Here is a 19,823-nt window from a genome sequence, read left to right on the forward strand (position 1 = left end):
TTTTAATTTGGAATGGGCCGAATGGCCGATCAAATACAGATAAGTTTTATAACCAAGTTTCTTTCATTACATCACTACTTGAAAAATATAAATTGAAAACTTACAAAAAAAATCGCAAAATTATGTAAAATTCTTTCCTGTATTGCTGTCATAAATTGTCGAGAATCTTTATTGAGTTTTTGTTGTTGTTGTTGTTGTAGCTAAGATCAATTTTTGGTCCACCAGCTTACCATCCACTAGATTTCTGTAATATCATCATCATTCAATTGGATCATTATTTCCAAATTACGAGAATGACGTGGATTTATTAAACAACACTAAATTAAATATCAGTAATTTAAATATCTGATGGATCATCATTTTTTGTTTTGAAGCTATGGAGTATTTTATGTCTTTTCTTTGTGTGATAATCCGTCGTTATTACTAGACTTAACGTTACATGAAGTTTGATTTTTTAAGCATAATGTATACGAAGTACTCCTTGGTCACAAAGTGAGTACTACAATAATGTTTATGGTACGAAAACAATAGTATTATGTAGTACTTTTTGTAATAGTCCGTTTATATTATGTGATTTAGACGAGTTAGATGAACTACTAAATGTCAGAAAACTATTTCGTCATTTACACATTTGCTTATTAATACAAACAACTAATTATTTAAAGTTTGTCTCCCCTCAAAAAAACTATTTTAAATGGTCAAGCAATTAAGTACAATAATACTCCGTAATGTCATATATCTCGTCCAAGTTGCATAATTCATAAGAACTATTATAACTTTATAATAGTTCGTACTTACGTAGTACTACATATTTATGTGATTTGGACGAGTTAGATGGCATTATTTTTGGATCTTTTTGTGACATGTAGCTTTTGATGCTTGGATATTCATTGCATGTTTAGTTAGTGTTGATAATAGATTTCATTTGGTATTCTTAAGTGTTGTTTATTAGACAAATTTTGGCCCATTTTGGTAATTTGTGTTTGTTGGCATGTTTCATATGGTCAAACAACTAAAGATTATTATCGGTAGGGTTTGACTATTGTTAAAATATTAATCTAGAAATATCTAGATAATATGTTTGTTAAAAATCTAATAATGAAATGTATTGTGTAGAAAATTCTAGAAATATGATTTTAAATTATTATCTAGAATAATCTTAGGAAATGTGTATAATTGTTTAGAAGTGAGCCAATTAAGAGAGCTCCCACAAAATATTAGGGGTAGAAACAAGTGTTCTACCAAAGCAAATATTGTTGTACAATTCTTATTAATGTAATCAATGATGAAAATGCAATTTTGTTATATAATTGAGGTCCATCAGAACTTCCGCGTGCGTCCTCAAATTTCTATCAACTATTTTATCAATCAAATAATTAATAAATACAAACAACTAAGTTTTCAACTATTTATAACAAGTAAAGTGAACCAACGTCTTAGTAGCAAGTTTACCTGTTGAAGTAGGGGTAATTACTAATTAGGCATGTTAAATCCCTTTTAACCCTATCCTTAAACATCTTTTTGTTTGCCTTAATTGAATGTCCTATGATCGTATGTCCTTCTAAATCAAAAGTTCTCTTTCTTCGTTACATCACGCCTTTTCTCTTACTACGTACATATCCCTACTCTTCGTCCATTTACTCGTCATATGTAAACATTTTTCTTAATCCATGCTAAATGCAAACCTAGAGACTCTGTTAGGCAATTAACCGTTAGTTATTATCTGGTTTGACTAGTTAGTTGTTAGATGTTTGTATTGACTTGTTTACTAACTGGTTGAATTAGCTGTTTGTGTGAAGTATTTAAAAATTTAGATGTTAATTGTTAGCGGCTTAATGTGAAAAATGGCTATCAAAGACATTGCCGTGAAGTGGTATAGGTTGGTAAATATTGTAGTTTTAGATAATATAGGACAAAATTGTCATTTCACATCAATTTATTCAAAACCTAATGCAAATAATCTCTATATTGAGCTTCTTCAAGATGCATTTTCATCCCAAAACTATCTTTTAAACCTCTCTTAACGAAACACTCTCATTAACTTTTTGAAATGATTAAACCTCTGATTCACTTCAAAAACTGTTTTTCACAAACCACTTTTTCAAATCTCCCATTAACTTTTTGAAATGGTCGAACTTCACGTCTTTTTCGGACCTCTCCTAACCAAACAACCAAGAAGAATATTCGAAGCGGACTTCTTTGTTTTGGCATATAAACTTTTAACTAGACCTCCAAAATGCATAAATTGATGTTACAGGTAACAAGTTAATCACTGGTACGTATTATCGATCTCCATGAAAAAGTAGGAAGTATTTGAGTGTTACTTTATAGACAAACAAAGGTGGAGATGACCAAGTGGAAACTATCATCATTTGCCTTTACTACGAATTTTGGAGATAAGAACTTAAAATAAAGGAATCACAGAATAATTAGACGCTAAATTAACAACTGGCTTTTTGAAAGTGAGAGGACTATCATTTTCGCCTGATAACACCAAAATAGAATCAAGTCAAGTCATGTAATTTATTCAATTGCGTTCTTGAAAAACTATGAAAATTCTTACATACAACCGGATGCATCTAAAACTTGATGCACTTAAGCATATATAATTATCCGTATATGCTCTAAGGTTACGAGGAAAGCATTTTCTAACGTTTGGTTCCTAATAAAATTGTGTGATCCTTTGCTGTTTTTTTGTACTAATAGTAAAGGTAATTAAGATTGAGTCATTCATGAAATAAATTAAGATACATGTCACACAACAACTATAAAAGAAATATAGAATTAACAAATGTCAAATGCAAACAGAGTAACAAATTGAATTAAATAAAGGTTGCTTCATCAAAATTACAATATTGAATAAATTTTACGTAGAAAACTCCTCTATATACAATGTTGGAACATAGCCTAACGATTTGTTGTAGTTGTGAAGATTGTTTCACTTGATGCATCTAGATGTACAGATGTACTAGAAAAACTGATACTTGTAAAACGTTTACCGGCGAACCAATTCAGAAATATTCACTAACGAAAAACCAAATATGATAGTTTATTGAATCTAATACTTCACAGGTTGAAATAAACTTGAAAAAAAGGTCCATGTAGTTTGCTTTTAAGGAAATTGTCATCACATGTCATTAGGTATTTAGATTGCAATGTAAGAGCGAAAAAATCTTGTAGTAGTTTTTCAATTTCTCTTTGTATGTTTAGTAACAAAATACAATAAAACAACTCCCTCCGTCCCAAATTAGTTGTTACACTTACATTTGCACAAAGTTTTAGGTGATGAGTGGTTGTTTGGTTATCAATTGTTATTTTATTAAAAAAAGTAGTTGTAATAGGAGTTAGTGGGATATTTTTTTTAATTGAATGAGAGAGGATGTGGGGACAAAAAGAAATTAGTGGGAAGGGAGAGACAATATAATAATTGTGGGGTCATTCCTAATGTTAAAAGTGTAACAACTAATCTGGGACGAATGAAAAAGGAAAGTGTAACCATTAATCTAGGACGGAGAGAGTACTACCTCCATTTCAAAAAGATCTTTACAGTTACTATTTGCACGGACTCCAATGCAATATTTAACTACTAATATATCTAATTTCGTATGTGAAAAAATTATAAAAATTTGATATTCTGAAAATACATCCCGAGACCAATCTAACAAGATCTTACATGTAACGTTTTGATGTATATAATGGTGAGAATTTACGGTCAAAGTTTTTATACTTCGAACACGTTTTCCAAAGCGTAAAGAACTTTCTGAAACGGAGGTAGTATTATTCAGTGATTATGAAATTTACTGTTGGATTACATCATGGTGGGCAATATTGTGCCGATGAGCTTGGAGTTGCCCAAAGGATTAGTAATCTTAAATTTTTCTTGCTGTCTAAATGTACGACTTCATGTTATAGTAGTTTTTTTTTTGACTAGAAAATGAAACATAGCAAACAAGACACTAGGCCAATTACAAAGGCTGAACGGACAAACTAAAACCTATGTCGAATGATATAGTTGTTTTGATTATATAGAACAATTCAAAGTGAAGGTTTGTGTAATTCCACATGATTGTCTTTCAAAATTTAAGGAATTCTTAGGTTGAAGAGTTTTAAGCGTATAGAATTTCTTGTTAATTGTCAACAATTTCAACTACTTCGTTCAACAGTAATATTGCGTATATTGATTGTTTTTTTGCCACAAGGAACCATGAAGACGAGATTCAACTAGGTCTTCGGTATCTTTTACCAATGATACGACTAAGTGGCTAACTCTAATACAGGTGCATGATACTCACATACTTCCTTCGTTTTATAATAGATGCATCATTTCTCATTGCACGTATGCCAACAACCCAACGCGCTTATTTGAACATTAATATCTCTAAATACGTATAAGTAAAAATTATAAAAAAAATGATATTTGGAATCCTTACGAATTTAACAAGATCTCACTTAACTATGTTTTTTCTTACACAACAGTGAAAGAAAGGTTGTCAAAGTTGATTGATGAATAATGCGCAAATGAGAAATGATGCATCTATTGTGGAACGGAGGAAAATATAATAACATCATACACTTTTATAACTATGAGTATATCCTTGGTACCTCTATTCCATACAATAAGATTGATTTTTCCATCAAAATAAACGCCTATAATTACCCGTCAACTCATGTTACTTCTTTCATGTTGTAAAGTAATGATCGTTCGTTTTCTCTTGATAAAATAGTCATGATTAATGAATACAAACATATGGAATAATTAGTAAAGATTTAAAGGGAAGGAGATGATGTAATGCACAAGTTGGTAAAGAAACGAAACTTAAAATTAGTGATTCTTGTTCTATTTAAAATTGGCGGCAAGTCAAGTAGCCCTTAAACAATGGCGCTCAACTTGACTTATAATAAATAAATGACAAGTTTGTAAACAATGTCTCCAATCAAAATATGGAAGTAAAATTCTCTAGTGACACTTTCTAGTCTCTACCTCGTAATAATTTTGTGCAGATTCCTGACGACATGGACAATACAAATTACACATAGCCAGATCATAGGTACCCACTTACAGTTGACACTAGCACGTACGTGGGTGGTACACATGCTTGACACTTGCACAATACACATTAGCCGGATCATAAGTACTCCCTCGGCCGGAGATATCGATCTTACTCGTCATCAATCACAATTCAAGATATAAACTTAAGCCCTATTATATTCACCTAATTTCCACATACTTTAGGAAGATAAGTTCAGGAAAAAGAAAGATTAACCAGGTATAATTTCAAACTAAAACAACTTTTTGTACATTCTAGTTTAGATAAGGTAAATTAAAAAATAAGTGAAAATTAAATTAATAGAACGCGCCCGACACCCTTATTTATTTAATATATTTTTAATTTCGGGGCCCGATTCAATAAGGTTATCATTGTTTGTGGTAAAGTGATAAGACGGAGGAATTCATTGTTAAGATAAGAAAAGAAGTAATCGTACTAACTAAAGTAAATATTGCTTGATAAAAAGACAAGTTAGGCAAAAAGAAAAGCGCCCTAAATTTTCAAAGTATGCCTCCATCATTTCATTACAATGTTATGATATGGACAAATACTTTTACCTTGTCTGTCGAAATCTTGGAGATTAACCTATCAATTTCGAAGAAATTTATTCTTAAAAAAAGATATAAATATAAAAAATAAATAAAAAATAATGAATATGGTAAAGTGGGCTACCACGAAAAATATACTTGCAACTACTATCAACGAAAATGACACACTAATTTGTCTATAAACGGCTATAATTATTATTATGACTATTTTATTATTAATTAATTATTAAAAATCTTACTAATTAATATCTAATTTGATCCCAAAGAACATAATGACGGCATATCCAAAAATGGTATGTTGTTTAAAAGAATGAGACAAGACACGTGTACATAATCCTTAAATCTTTAATTATAAGTGTTGGTGGATTTGACTAGTAGTTTTCAAAAATGGTAAGGATTAAGTTGAACTTATTAACTACACAATATAATCTTGTTTAAAATGATGGATAAAATTAACATTTGAAAGACTACTTCAAATTCTCTTCCCCCACCAAGGGATTCAATCCTTTGCTTCCACATGTGATTTGTTCGCCACCATTTTCTTTTTCTTTTCTAGAAGCACTTTTATAGGTTTGGTTTTAATCTTCTTCTTACAAATTAAACCACCACAATACCCCACCCCAACAACCCGAAAAACTACCCAAACCACCAATCCCGTCACCCCAAAAACTACCTGAAAGACTAACATTACCACCCGAAACGCCAACACGACCACCCGAAAATCACCTCAACCACCCGAAACGCCAACCCCAACGCCCAAAAAAACCACCCAAAACATAAACCCAACATTGTCCAGCCACCTCAAATAACCCACACTACCCATAAATCAACCCTAACCACCGTCCCCAACCATCCAAAAACAAACCCAAACATCACGAAAACCACAACCTAACCCCTCAAACAAACCAAACCACGAAAATAACAGTTTAAGATGATATTATTATTTCGATGGTGAATGAACCACAAAGGAAATATAAATTACAAATGGAAGCAATGAGATTCGAACCTGAGACTTATCATACACAAGTCAACGAGTAGGACAAGACATCATTGGTACCGTTTAAGATATGACTGTGTGAGTTGGTTTGGTGTTCCGAAAATTTGAAACCAGACTATGATTGTTAGATGCATTAAACCGATTGGCCCGATTTAAGGCTAACCCCTCCTAGGAATGCCATGAACTTGATACAAAAAGGACATTTTCCTATAGTTTAGTATGTCAGTATTAGAATACTCAGTACTAGACACCCATACTAGTATTTTAGCAGGATTGAGATTCAAGAATTGTGAGTGGAAGCTCTGTTTCGGGCACAACTATATCGCTTGACTTCGATAGTAACTCTTCACGGAAGATTAAACTTATCAGAACTACTTCCTCCGTTTCACAATAAATGCATAATTTTTTTCAGAATACCACACCAACTCACACAATCACTTTGAAACCACAAATTAAATCAAACCAAACAGCGAAAAAAACAGTTGATTTGCGGGTTGGTAAATAAAATGCGAACATCCCTGCTCCATATTCTTCATGAAAACTTCTAGAAAGAGCACAAGAGATCATTCTTCATACATATGGGAGTAAGAAAAACTTACACTGTAAAGAATCAAACACACCAGTTGAAACCAATATGAAACCGGAACCGGACTCAGTTACGTGATTGCATAGATAATGGCACTAATTAAAAGAAGGATGAACAATAATCCCCACCACAAAACAGTAGTCAATGGACTTAATTGAGTTCCTAATTTCAGATATTGAGTTACATCCACTTGTATTAGTCATCAACAGCCACCCTCCTTTAGGAGTCTCATCAACAATCTGATAATACCCTTTGGTGTCATTCATAAACTTCAGCATAACATCTCTTCGCCTAAACCAAGAGTCCTAAAATCCCAAGGAACACTATAGACAAAGGGCAGCCATAAAGTAATTCCGCGTTATGAGTAGGAGGTAACAGAAATTACGGAATTCCCCATTCTCAAAGATCAAATCCCGTCTACTATACTATCCTCTGTGCACGCTGTACACCCGAATATAAGTGATAATACTTACCCTAGAGTCCTAGACATGGTATAAAATCTCTTCTAGAAAGCTCATCCTTGCATCAGAATACACCCAATTTACTCCAAAGCTTTACAAAGAGTTGCCTTAAATAGTTTTTCCTCGAATCGAAACAAAAAACCTTGAAACAGGCTACAAAATGCAATAGACTCGGTTTCTTCCTTTCATGTTAGCCATTACGCTTCCCCTCGAACCCATAGCTGTTAAATACAAGCTTATACCCACAGCTTTGTAATCTTAACCTGCACAAGTGGTGCAACTAATTGCTGGGAGCAAAAAAAGAAATAATGCACCATCACACTGCAAAAGTCCAAATTCCCAAAACCATAACACCAAGATTTCAACATAAATGCTTGTTGATGGGTTATACGTCTTCCCCGCAAGAATACTCCTTAATAAAATGACAAAAGAAACTGTAAGCAACATATTGTACAGCACTTCAGCACACAGAAGAAACTCCTTAAAAAAAAAGTTCATAAAACTCCTATTTTCAGGAGTTAAATCCGTTCTATTCAATTATTCCATATTCCTTTTCGGATGTTCAGAAATAACTCTTCCATTTCCTTATAAATCTCTAAACTAAACCTTTCTTTCATAGCTATCTATTTTACTTTCCCAACCTCATGACAAGGAATCTTGTGCACAGAAGAAAGGGAACGATTAAAAAGAACAGAGGAATTAATTAAAGGTGAGGGATGTAACTCAATACAAAAAATTCCACAGGGTAAAGCAGGTACAACTTACAGTTACTAACATGTAGTGAAAAAATATGAGACGGGAAGGTATATCTACGTCACTTCCTTCTGCAAGATCCCCTACACAGCATGGAGCTTAATTATACTGATTAAAACAGCTATAGACGTAACATATTCTACCAATATCTTGTAAACATGGTATCACATTAAGTTTATGGTCCATCAATCTAATTATCTTGCTTGATTAACAAAAAGGCTGTTAATAAAAACGTATAAATAAACCCTTCCAGTAACTAAATAAACACCTAAATAACCAAAAAGGCTGTCAATTAAACCGTATAAATACCCTTCCAGTAACTAAATACACACCTAACCATTAAATTAAAGAACAATCCAATACAGATGGATCTCCCAAAAATAACTTTTCCGTAATAGAAATTGAGGAATCGATTTTGGTATACCCAATGTGAGAACACAGTTTTTTGTGCCCTGCACACATGGAGGTGTGCCATAATCAGTTTCCCAGAAGTTGTAGCCACAAAACTCGAGAAACAAACAAAAGTTAAGATAACATCATACTTCCTATTAATACAAAACAAGCAAAATAGAGCTGTCGTTAAAAAGCTAGATTATTTTCATGGATGCATCCATCAAGCTCCAACAAAATATGATGCAACAACCATCATTCAGATCCCTCCACTTCAGAAAAATAACATCTATACTACTAGTTACAAGATCCATTTGGATGTCTCCTATCTCCATTACACAGCAAGGGAAACAACAAAGTGAAGTATACAACCAAAGCCACAGACAAACCAATTAATTAAAAATGTCACTGAGGTGTCGAAGTATAAACTAGTTAATACTTCGTATTAAAGGTGGATTGGAGTATTAAAAACCTTTTTGGCAAGTTGCAAGTTTGGGTTATATCTTGGAACATGAAGATGTAAGAATATCATACATTTTCAGAGACAGATTTGACCTTCTGATAAGAGAATTTCCTATTGTATTATTCACATTCTGATAAACTTGAACAAAACACCCCAAATGTGCCCTCAACTAATGTCACGAGATCAATCACAGTAATTCAGAATCTCTGTTGTAACACAGTTAACTATTTTTTAATCATAGATTCTACTGTTTGACTTAGATCCATCAGGCCCAAAACATGTGAAAACCAAAAGTCGGGTAAGAAACCCAAGCAAGAAATATTTTTATCTATTTTCTTAACATTAATCCATTAAAAGAATCAAGTACAAAGAAAAGATGGGACATAATCCTGCAATTACTTTAATACTTGTCAGTTGCAAGTCATGTAACCATGGGAAAACTTCAATCTCGGCATCCCCATTTAATAAGATCCATGGGTATTAGGAAATATTGGAGGACAAACATTACTTAACTTATTCTAGCCATAGAACAGATACGTTGCCCTCTATACCATTCTCAGCAAGTAATAGTTTCACCAATACACTAGCTCTTTACATAAACTGATGAAATAGGTCGAGAACTTATGCTACAATTTCAGGCATTCGCCTTTAGGTAAAATTCCATCCATCACAATAAACAAAACTGCAGAGATAGCTTCTCCAGAAACTAATCCATTTGAAGTTACTCAACTTAACAGAGATATCCCAGAATGACAAGCTACAAGTAATACATTTCCATAAAACAGATGAATACCATCAACCTACCAATCAATGGGGCCATTTCACTTAGTGATGTTATTCTGATCCAAAGATAAAGAAACCTACATAGGAAACCATCAATACACATATATTCGAATTGCATTTCCATACTGCCAAATGTGGGACAACAAAATCACCTGAATACTCCAAATGATGCCCCCGAAAAATCCAAGCCATAAATGTTGTACGGTTGTCATTTTTACTTTTAGATACATATCATCATATAAGCCTCTTCGTAAAGGAAAGTACTTAAGAGTAGAACAAGGGATCTCCAAAGGCAATAGTTTAGCAACCAACATGTTACTTGGTGAGGATAGGAGACAAACTGTCATTACAATGAGCCTCGGAAAATTTCAATCCTATACCATAAATCAAACTGATTTCAAAGCCCACGTCATTCCTTTCTAACCAAGCCTGCCATAAACATTTTTAAAAAATAACACATCATTAAGGCCCTTTATGCTTCCCATGCCTCGCACAATGTTGTTGCAAAATCAAAATTACCCCCTTCTCCCAACACAAAAAATACTTGAAGGAATTATCAAAGAACTTTTTCAAAGTATCCATAAAGCTCAGAATAGAAGAAAAAAAAATCACAAAAACCTTATGTACAACTTATGAATAACTCCTCCAAATAAAAATCTTCATGAACTTCACCAGGAAATTTTCAAATAGTCAAACAAGTAACTAATAGTTAAAATAATTTTTTAAGAGAAAACAGTTCGCATCTGTTAGAAACTATTGTTTGTTCCTCAAAAAATTAATGCCACAAAGCCCGCTGAAAACATGTTTTTCCTAAAATCCCTCCTTTACTCAAAACCACTCATTATTAGAAACCAAAAATCAGATCCTCTTGGCAACCCAATTTCTTAAAGTTGACTAATACGAAATACTTTCAAAGACTTAATAATACAACTCAAGTACGATTTCAATCTCCATCTGCCAAATAATAAATTCAATCACTAGAACCAAAAATTAAAAGTAAAAATAAAAATAAAAATAAACCACAATTTCTCCTTTAGTTAATACTATTCATCACTTAAATCCCAAATATCTCATACAATAATAACCATCAAAACATGATAAACCTGCCTACACAAATTCCTCTCCGTTCATAACATTGCTCATCATATCTCACACAATAATAAACCTTAAAACATGAAAAGCTTGCCATTGGTGATCCTCTAAAAACTTACACAAATGCTCCTAGAACTCTTAAAGAATAGAACTTCACATAAACCGCAAAGAGACACTGCCACTAGAACCTTATAAATAACCCTTCTAAAAAACTATTTCGTTAAATACTTAAGATGGGTTTCAACAAGTTAAATAAGTAACTAATAGTTAAAATCAATTTTTAAAGATAAATGTCCTCACAAAGGAGACAAAATTCTTCTCACAAACTCCGATAAAAAAAAACATCAGTTCTCAACAAGCTTTCACAACTTAATTCAACATCATTTAAACCACAAATCAAATACGATTATAGCCATAAAAAACGGATGTTGTTAGCTTCCCATGTTTTCTCAGAGTTGCCTGATACAAAATACTTCGCGTCTTAACAAGATAAACAATAATTCCATGCCTAGAACCTCAAAAGCAAACAAACCACTATTACTTAGGCCCCAAATATCTTATACAATAATAAGCATCTAAACTTGCCTATCTGTATTCCTCATAATATTTGCACAAATTCTCCAAGAACATTGTCAAAGTAAATCTCTCAATGAACCTCGATATAAACACAACCACGATAATCTCATGTACATATCTTCTAAAACAACTTCGAATAACTCTTCCAAACAAGATATTTTCATCAGAATAATTTTCAACTAGTTAAACAGGTGACAAAAGGCTAAAATAATTTCAACTAGAAAAATCTGTTTGAATCTGCACAAATCGTAGAAACTATATTCAGTTCCTTAACAAATATCACATCACAAACTCCGCTACAAATCTTCCTCTCGACAATTAGACAAATATTCCAAGAACTGGTTCAGAATAGAACTTTCCGTAAACCACAAAGAGACACTACCACTAGAACCTTAAAAATAACCCTTCAAAAAACTATTTCGTTCAAATGGGTTTCAACATTAAATAACTACTCGCTGCAATTAAGTACAAAGAAAAGATGGGACATAATCCTGCAATTACTTTAATACTTGTCAGAAGCAAGTCATGTAACCATGGGAAAACTTCAATCTCGGCATCTCCATTTTATAAGAGCCACGAAAAGAAAAGAGGATCATTTCGTTCTATTTTTAGCCCGGTGAAGAAATGAAGAAAAATGGAAAAGATTCTGCTCCCCTATCCAAAAACTTCGCTTATGCTATAAAACAAGCAAGGGCAATAGCAAAATAAAGGAGTTAGACTCTTGTGATGTATTAGGAAATATGGGAGGACAAGCATTACTTATTTATTCTAGCCATAAAACACATACATTGCCCTTTATACCATTCTTAGCAAGTAATAGTTTCACCAAAAAACTAGCTCTTTACATAAAACTGATGAAATAGGTCGAGAACTTATGCAACCATTCCAGGCATTCGCCTTAGGTAAAATTCCATCCATCACAATAAACAAAACTGCAGAGATAGCTTCTCCAGAAACTAATCCAGTTAAGTTACTCAACTTAGCAGGGATATCCCATAATGACAAGCTACAAGTAATACATTTCCATAAAACAGATGAATACCATCACCCTACCAATCAATGGGGCCATTTCACTTAGTGATGTAATTTTGATCCAGAGATAAAGAAGCCTACATAGGAAACCATTTGAAGCAGGATACCTCCTCAACTATAAAATTAACATCAATACACATATAATCGAATCGCATTTTCATACTGCCAAATGTGGGACAACAAAATCACCTGAATACTCCAAATGATGCCCCCACAAAAAATCGAAGTCAAAATGTTTTACGGTTGTCATTTTTACTTTTAGATACATATAATCATATCAGCCTCTTTGTAAAGGAAAGTACTTAAAAGTAGTACAAGGGATCTCCAAAGGCAATACTTTAGCAACCAACGTGTTACTTGGTGAGGCTAGGAGACAATCTGTCATTACAATGAGCCTCGGAAAATTTCAATCCTATACCATAATCAAACTGATTTCAAAGCCCACGTCATTCCTTTCTAACCAAGCCTGGCATAAACATGTTTAAAAAATAACACATCATTTAGGCCCTTTATGCTTTCCATGCCTCGCATAATGGAGTTGCAAATTCAAAATTACCCCCTTCTCCCAACACAAACAATACTTGAAGGAATACTCAAAGAACTCTTTCAAAGTATCCATAAAGCTCATAATAGAAAAAATCAAAATAACCTTATGTACAACTTTTAAATAACTCCTCCAAATAAAAATCTTCATGAACTTCACCAGAAATTTTTCAAATAGTCAAACAAGTAACTAATAGTTAAAACATTTTTTTAAGAAAAAACAGTTCGCATCTGTTAGAAACTATTGTTAGTTCCTCGAAAAATTCATGCCACAAAGCCCACTAAAAACATGTTTTTCCTAAAAACCCTCCTTTACTCAAAACCACTAATTATTAGAACCCAAAAATCAAATCTTCTTGGCTACCCAATTTCTTCAAGTTGACTAATACGAAATACTTTCAAAGACTTAATAAGACAACTCAAGTACGATTTCAGTCTCATCTGCCAAATAATAAATTCAATCACTAGAACCACAAAATTAAAAATCAAAACAAAAATAAACCACAATTTCTCTTTTAGTCAATACTACTCATCACTGAAATCCCAAATATCTCATACAATAATAACTATAAAAACAAGATAAACTTGCCTACACAAATTCCTCTCCATTCATAACATTGCCCACCATATGTGTCTACACATATCTCACACAATGATAAACCTCAAAATATGAAAAACTTGCCTTTGGTGATCCTCTCAAAACTTACACAAATGCTCCAATAACTCGTTAAGAATAGAACTTCCCATAAACCGCAAAGAGACACTGCCACTAGAACCTTATAAATAACCCTTCTAAAAAAACTATTTCGTTAAATACTTAAGATGGGTTTCAACAAGTTAAATAAGTAACTAATAGTTAAAATCAATTTTTAAAGATAAATGTTTGAATCCTCACAAAAGAGAAAAAAATTCTTTACACAAACTCCGATAAAAAAAACTTCAGTTCTCAACAAGCTTTCACAACTTAAGCAACATCATTCATCATTTAAACCCACAAATCAAATACGATTATAAACATAAAAAAAAAGGATGATGTTAGCTTTCCATGTTTTCTCAGAGTTGCCTGATACAAAATACTTCGTCTTAACATGATAAATACTAAATTCCATCACTAGAACCTCAAAAGCATACAAATCACTATTAATTAGGCCCCAAATATCTCATACAATAACAACCATCTAAACTAGCCTACCTGTATTCCTCATGATATTTGCACAAATTCTCCAAGAACATTTTCAAAGTAAATCTCTCAATGAACCTCAAATTAAACACAGCCACGATCTTCTATAACAACTTCGAATATCTCTTCCTAACAAGATATTTTGCATCAGAATAATTTTCAACTGGTTAAACAGGTGACAAAAGGCTAAAAATAATTTCAATTAGAAAAATCTGTTTGAACTGCACAAATCGTAGAAACTATACTCAGTTCCTTAAAAAATATCACATCACAAACTCCGCCACAAATCTTCCTCTCGACACTTACAAAAATATTCCAAGAACTCGTTCAGAATAAAACTTTCCTTAAACCACAAAGAGACACTACCACTAGAACCTTAAAAATAAGCCTTCTAAAAATACTATTTCGTTCAAATGGGTTTCAACATTAAATAACTACTCCCTCCGTTCCTTTTTGTTCGACCCGTATTCCTCTTTGGGGTGTCCCTTTGAGATTGCTCCACACCTTAAATGGAAAGTTTTCCCACTTGCTCTCTCTCAATCTCTCTCCTCATGGATTAACTATATCAATCCATGTGCACATTTTACACCCAATTCTTAATAAAGTGAATTTTAGCTATGGAGCAAAGAAAAAGGATGTAGGGAGTAATAATTGTTGAGTTGACTGTCTTGACAAAAATCTGTTTGAATACTTGAAAATGTTAACAAAAAAGAGAATATTTATTAAAAATCATTTCACAAACACCGAAACAAACAGAGCTCAACACATGGAAGGAAAGGATTAACCATTCAGTGTTTTAGTTCTCAACACAGCTCTCCCTCAATCAGTCAACACCACTAATCATTTAAATCGACAAATTAAACACAACTATAACCACAAAAGTGATGATCTTCCTATCTTTCCTCTAAAGAGTTTCCCAATACAAAATACTTTGTGTCTTAATAAGACAACTCCAAATAAACTTTCAATTTCCATATACCAAACCATGAAATTCCCTAACTAGAACCTCAAAAATAAACAAATCACAATCTCTCCAAAATATCTCATACAATAATAACCATCAAAACTTGCCTACCTGTATTCTTGTTAATACTTGAATGGGTTCTACAAAAGATTTTCAAAGTAAAACTCTCCATAAACGTCAAAATAAACATCAACCACAAGTTCACAATAACCTCATGTACATCTCTTCTAAAACAGCTTTGAATACCTCTTTAAAAAAAATGTTCTTCATCAATAATTTTCAACTAGTCAAGCAAGAAACTAAAAGTTAATATAATTTTTCAGAAAGAGCAGTTTAAATCTGTAGAAACTGTTGTTAGGTGCTTAGGTAACTAAAATTTTCATATCACAAGGTCCACTACAAACATTTTTCCCCCTCTGATCCCTCCTTTATTCAAAACCACTAAACATTTAAACCAAAATTCAAACTTAATTTACACTTTTACTCATAATTCTCTTTGCTACCCAATTCGCTAATGTTGACTAGTAGAAAATACTTCCAAAGTCTTACTTCAATCACTAGAACCACAAAATAAACCAAATCCCGATCCCTCCTTTTGTCAACATTGTTCATCACTAAGGCCCAAAATCTCATACAGTAAATAATAACCATCAAAACATGGAAAACATGCCTACACAAACTTCCTCGCAATTCTTAAAAAATGTGCATCTCACACAATAATACACCTTTCAACAGTTACACAATTGCTCCAGAAAACCCATTCAGAATAGACTTTGTAATTCACAAAGAGTCACTACCACTACCTTAAAAATAACCCTTCTGAGAAACTACTTCATTAAAACGTGATTCAAAAAGTTGAGTAACTAGAAAGTAATGGTTAAAATCAATTTTTCACAGAAAATTATGTTTGAATCCTGAAAAACGACAAACATAAAAGAATCTTTTCATTAGAAATTATTTCACAAATCTGATATAAACACTTGACTTCTCAACACAGCTCTCACTCCTAATGACGACACAACTCATCATTTAAACCCACAAATCAAACAAAATAATAAAAGTAAAGAGTAGTGATGTTAGCTGCCCATTTTTTCTCTTAACAAAGTTGCCTAATACAAAATAATTCGTGTCCGAACAGGATGACTTCAAGTACGCTCTCAATTTCCATAAAACAAGAAAAACTTTACATCACCAAAACCTCAAAAATAAACAAATCACAAACTCGCCTACAGTCCACATTGTTAAGTTGTCAGGAGACCAAACATCTCATACAACAATAACTATCAAACTTGCCTAACTGTATTCCTTTCAATACTTGCACGAATCCTCAAAGAACTTTTTCAAAGTAAAACTCTCCATTAACCTCAAAATAAATACAACCACAATAAATCATGTACATCTCTTCTATAACAACTATGAATAACTGTCCTAAAAAGAATGTTTTTCATCATAATAATTTCACCTAGTTAAACAGGTAGTAGTTAAAATAATTTTCTTTAGAAAACTCAGTTTGAATCTGCATGAATGATAAAAGTTATAGTTAGCTCAAAAAATTCATATCACAAACTCGGCTAAAAGCTTTTTTTTTACTTTCTCTAACCCCTCTATTACTCAACGCCACTCAACATTTAGACCCATGAAACACAATTTCAACTATCGAAACATAATAATCTTGACTACCCAATTTCCTTCGATAAGTTCACTAATTAAAAGTACTTCCAAAGTTTTAATAAGAGAACTCCAAGTACGATACAGTCTGCATATGCCAAAAAATAAATTCTATCACCAGAACCTCATATTAGACAAATCATGATCCCTCCTTTAGTACACATAACATCACTTGGACACCAACTACCTGATACAACAATAAGCATCAAAACATGATAAACTTCCCCATCCATATTTCTCTCCATTCTTAACTTCTACGTAGTATAAAATAAGCACTTAGTCAACGTTATTCATCATTTAGACACTCAAATCAAACACAATAATAAACCCCATAACATGGGGAAAAAAAAATTCCTAACCATATTCCTCTTGATACTTACACGAATGCTTCAAGAATTTGTTTAGAATTTAACTTTCCATAAACCACAAATATACACTACCCATAGAACCTCAAGAATAACTCTCTCGAAACTATTTCGTTAAAATGAGGTTCAACGGGTAAAATTAAGTAACTAATAGTGAGAAAATATAGGAAAATGTGTACGAATCCTTACCTATCACAAACATCTTAGTTCTCACATAGCGCTCCCGCCTGAAGTCAACACCACTCGTCATTTAAACCCACTAATTAACACAATTATAACTTTATAAGCATAAAAAAAAAAAAATGATCGTGGCTTCTCATTTTTCCTCTAAAAGTTGCCTAATACAAAATACTTAGTGTCTGAATAGGATTACTCCAGAGTACACTTTCAACTTCCTTGTACCAAATCATTCCATCAGTAGACCTCACAGATAAATAAATTCCAATATCTCATTTAAACAACATTGTTCTATCACTTAAGCCAAAATATGTCATACAAGCATATCAATCAAAGCATGATAAACTTGGCTACCTATATTCCTGTCAATACTTAGTTACTTACATGGATTCTCAGTAAACCTCAAAATAAACACCACCACAATAACCTGAAGTAAGTAACTAAAACTTAAAATATATACGAAATATCTTTTAGAAAAATCAGTTCGGTTCCTTACATATTGTAAAAACTAATGTTAGCTCCTTTAAGATCATATCACAAAATCCACTTTAAACCTAATTTTTGCTCTAATATCACCTTTACTCGACAAAACTCAACACTTAGACCCATATATCAAACTCAACCTTAACCATCGAAACATAACGATTTTGGCTACCTAGTTTCCGGTTTCCTGAAGTTAAAACACTTCTAGAGTCTTAAGAAAAGAACTCCAAATACTAATATAAAACCATCAAGAATAATGATCTTAGCTTCCCATTTTTCCTCTAAAAGTTGCCTTATACAAAATATTCCGTGTCTAAACAAGATAACTCCAAGTACATTTTCAATTCCCATATACCAAATAATAAATTAAAGCACTAGAACCTCAAAACTGAACAAATAATGATCCTTCCTTAGGTTAACATCTTTCATCACTAGACCCAAAATATCTCATACAATAATAACCATCAAAAGATGGAAACTTGCCTGCCCATATTTCTTTCAATACTGAACTACTAAATAAGTCTTTAGAAAACGGTATCCATAATTAATACCCAAATAGTAACCCCCAAATATGATAAACTTGCCAGTTGCCATCCAATGTTCCTTTATTAACTTACATCAATTCTCAAAGAACCCTTTCAAAGTATAACTTTCCATAAAACCCACAAACCACAAACAATTATAGCCAATAAAACACACTCAGTACTGAAGTTGGCTTCTCATTAACCTCGAATAAGTTTCCAAATACAGAAGAATGTCATAACAAAATTACTTCAAAAACCACATAGTATATAGAATCACTAGATCCCCAAATGCCTGAATATGCCTCACAGCTCACATGATTAGTCTAAATATGCTTTGAAACCATGAACAACTTACTATAAATGTCTGATGTACTATAACAACAACATTATAAGATCAAAAAGAGAAGTAAGTGGACAATTTAGAAATTCAAAAATGTTTTCCACTGGGAACCAAAGCTTTCATCTAAATTAAGTCCAACAAGTAACTATATGAACTGTGGATGTTTCATGGTTAACATAAGAACAAAAAAAATACTAGACCGGTAACTTTTAACACCTGAGCAACCAATTGCATGACCAATTCCATACTCAGACAATACTTCAGCTTTACTTGGCAATTTGGTATACCACAAAGAACTCAAAGTAGGAATTTACTTACGAAGTAACAATTATACACTCATAATTCAATTAAACAACAAGAGAAACAAAACTATGAAAGAAAAAACGATCAATTCCACAATTACCTGATAATTTTCATCAAAACCCTAATTCCAAGTCTTCAAACCCTAGCTTTTCCCCCCAAAAAGTTTATGGAACACGAAGAGGGACCACGAACAGGGAGAGAGAAAGCACGAAGAGGTTCGACATTGGTTCTGAAGAGCTTCGCGAAGGTGGGAGAGTGGCGAATTTGCCAATTTGGTTAACGGGAACGACAAGGCGAGAGAGAATTACAGTTCTCTTTTAGGTGGCCGGCACTGTTTCTTTTTTCATACAGTAAATAAGTAATTATTTAGTTGTTTTTGTTTGTTAAATTAGAGTTTAATAATAACCCTAATGCTCTGTTCTATTGAACTTATTTGGATTAAACTTATATTATCTGAATTTAACTGTAACTATCCGAACTTATTTTAGAACGATTTTCCCAGATATTGATAAAAGAAAAATAAATTTCCGATTTGCATCGATTTTAA

The 19,823-nt window shown here is 32.6% G+C and overlaps 1 long non-coding RNA gene across 3 annotated transcripts; it reads right to left on the reverse strand.

Moving 5' to 3' along the window:
• Positions 1-4,802: 4,802 nt before the first annotated feature.
• On the reverse strand, positions 4,803-19,613 carry LOC110797251 (uncharacterized). 3 transcript variants are annotated; one of them, XR_008929810.1, is made up of 2 exons: positions 19,377-19,613; positions 4,803-10,458 (listed from the first exon to the last, which is right to left on the reverse strand). It is a non-coding gene; the product is annotated as an uncharacterized lncRNA (long non-coding RNA). The 3 variants fall into 3 exon arrangements; XR_008929809.1 differs by having other exon boundaries at positions 4,803-12,373; XR_002535792.2 differs by having other exon boundaries at positions 4,803-13,195.
• Positions 19,614-19,823: the final 210 nt, after the last annotated feature.

The sequence above is a fragment of the Spinacia oleracea genome, chromosome 3, assembly GCF_020520425.1.
Source record: "Spinacia oleracea cultivar Varoflay chromosome 3, BTI_SOV_V1, whole genome shotgun sequence".
In the NCBI taxonomy this organism is placed as follows: domain Eukaryota; kingdom Viridiplantae; phylum Streptophyta; class Magnoliopsida; order Caryophyllales; family Amaranthaceae; genus Spinacia; species Spinacia oleracea.